Source organism: Ovis canadensis, chromosome 2 (genome assembly GCF_042477335.2).
Source record: "Ovis canadensis isolate MfBH-ARS-UI-01 breed Bighorn chromosome 2, ARS-UI_OviCan_v2, whole genome shotgun sequence".
In the NCBI taxonomy this organism is placed as follows: Eukaryota; Metazoa; Chordata; class Mammalia; order Artiodactyla; family Bovidae; genus Ovis; species Ovis canadensis.
This window is the reverse complement of record NC_091246.1, coordinates 248,025,685-248,028,694: the sequence shown is the minus strand read 5'-3', so window position 1 is coordinate 248,028,694 and position 3,010 is coordinate 248,025,685.

Genomic DNA, 3,010 nt, shown 5'->3' with positions numbered 1-3,010 from the left:
ATCAATAACCTCAGATATGCAGATGACACCACCCTTATGGCAGAAAGTGAAGAGGAACTAAAAAGCCTCTTGATGAAAGTTAAAGAGGAGAGTGAAAAAGTTGGCTTAAAAATAAACATTTAGAAAACAAAGGTCATGGCATCTGGTCCCATCACTTCATGGGAAATAGATGGGGAAACAATGGAAACAGTGACATATTTTATTTTGGGGGGGCTCCAAAATCACTGCAGATGGTGACTCCAGCCATGAAATAAAAAGATACTTGCTCCTTGGAAGAAAAGCTATGACCAACCTAGATAGCATATTAAAAAGCAGAGACATTACTTTGCCAACAAAGGTCCATCTAGTCAAAGCTTTGGTTTTTCCAGTAGTCATGTATGGATGTGAAAGTTGGACTATAAAGAAAGCTGAGCACAGAAGAACTGATGCTTTTGAACTGTGGTACTGGAGAAGACTCTTGAGAGTCCCTTGGACTGCAAGGAGATCCAACCAGTCCATCCTTAAGGAAATCAGTCCTGAATATTCACTGGAAGGACTGATGTTGAAGCTGAAACTCCAATACTTTGGCCACGTGATGTGAAGAACTGACTCCTTGGAAAAGACCCTGATGCTGGGAAAGATTGAAGGCGGGAGGAGAAGGAGACAACAGAGGGTGAGATGGCTGGATGGACATCATCAACTCAATGGACATGAGTTGAGTAAGTTCCAGGAGTTGGTGACGGACAGGGAAGCCTGGTGTGCTGCAGTCCATGGCATCACAAAGAGTCGGACATGACTAAGCAACTGAACTGAACCTATAACTTCTCATCTGTTTTTTTTTTTAATATTTATTTATTTGGCTGCACTGCATTTGGGTTGCTGCACGTGTGATATTCTATCTTCATTGTGCCATACGGGGTTTTTTTTTAGCTGTGGCATGTGGGATCTAGTTCCCTGACCAGGGATTGAACCCCTGTATTGGGGGTATGGAGTCCTAGCTGCTGGACCACCAGGGAAGTCGTTGGTTTTTTTTTTAAACCCCAAACTCCCATCACTTTAGCTTGATTTTGTGCACACAGGAATGAACTCCAGGAAGCTGTAAGCAAGCAGTCAAAGATGCTAAGTTTACAGAAAATAATAGATTACAGGTGGGGGCTTAAGGGCTTCCCTGGCGGCTCAGACAGTAAACAATCTGCCTGCAACGCGGGACACCTGGGTTTGATTCCTGGGTTGGGAAGCTCCCTTGGGGAAGGAAATGGCTACCCACTCCAGTATTCTTGCCTAGAGAATTCTAGGGACGGAGGAGCCTGGTGGGCTATAGTCCATGGGCTTGCAAAGAGTTGGACATGACTGAGTGACTAATCCTGGGAGGACAGAAGAGAGAACTCTCCTGCTCCACCTCTTGCTGTCAATTGCAGACTCCCCAGAAAGAGACATAACCTTGCATTGCCCAACAGGAAGAGGGCTACTATGTTACTGCCCAGGGGGAGGAGGAATTTCTCTTTGCCTGGCAACAGCCTAGCCAATGAGAGACTGTCCTCACTCGGCCAATGAAGAGCCACTACCCTTCGAACTCCCAGTTTCCTCCAACAGATGGTTTATAGTGTCCCCTCTTTCCCCTATAAGGGAACATTCCTCTCCTGTTCTTGGGACTCGCTTGTTGTTCACCATGGATCGCATGTCATCAATGGCAATTCTTTGCTCTTTCTGAATAAATCCATTTAGCTGGTAAAATGACGGGCTTTTTTTCTTTTTTGCTTAGGTTTTCAGAAGTTACCCTGAGGGAGAATTGGTGGGAGCTGGGAGACCCTTCCCCAGTAGAGAGCTACTAGAATGAGTTTGGGCTCATAAGGCTGCCACATAGGGTATTCTATATCCTTCTGTAGGCCGTTGTTGCAGAAAGGTAAGCAGCCAGGGTGGTGGGTGCAGCTCTGGCAGCACTGTGGCACTCATCTTCTGCCCTCCGTTTGATGGACTCCAACTGCAAGTACCCGCACCTCTCTGGGAGGGAGTGGCTCTCTACACAGGACTGTTAAGGGTTGGTGGATAAATTCCCCAGTTCCTGCCCCTGGTAGTGGAACATATCTAGGGGGCCCAATACTGAACTCCCAAAGCTCCCTAGGAGGACAGAGTCCCACTTGCTCAGAGGCCTTGCCTGTCTGATCGTGCACCTGGACTGGCCGCCTCCCCTCCCTCTCTTCCGCTCTCCTGTTGGTGCTTTCTGAAATCACTGCACTGCTGTGTACCCCAAGTCCTTGTCTCTGGTCTGCTGCCGGGGACCCAACTGAAGACCTTATCCAGTAAAGCCCCTACGTATGAATCTTCAAACCGTGAACTTTCAAAGATACGAACATGCATCCGATTCCAGCAAGGAACCAGAAGCTATGTCATCAATGTCAGACATGAGTGAAACTGCAGCTTGTGCTCCATCTCCTATTGCTGACGATCCTTCAGCTCTACCACCTCCCATCTCCTCTCTCTCTTCCAGTCAGTAGTCCTTTTTGCCTGTCCACTCGGTGCCAGCCCTGTATGCCAGCGGTTGTACCTTTCAAGGTACTGTGCATGGGTTCAGTTGTGTCTGATTCCTTGAGACCCCATAGACTGTAGCCCACCAGGCTCCTCTATTCATTCTTTAAGGAAGAATACTGGAGCGGGTTGCCGTTTTCTGCTCCAGGGGATCTTCCTGACCTGGGGGTTGGACCCTCGTCTTCTGTGTCTCCTGCACTGGCAGGCAGATTCTTCACCACTGTGCCACTCGGGAAGCTTCAAGGTACTGTACTGTAAAGTGAAATATATGTTATGTTTTTGTGTTTGTATGCATTATTTGTATGAGAAATATTACAAATCTATTACAGTACAGTATAGTGGAGTTAGCTGGGTACCTAGGCTAACTTCTTTGGACTTAATGAAAAAATTGGACTTACCAATGTGCTTTCAGAATGGAACACATTTGTATGTAGGGGACTTCCTCTAGTCTTAACAGTCAAGACTGGTGAAGAGCCTTTGAGAAATAAGAGCACATACTTTTCCA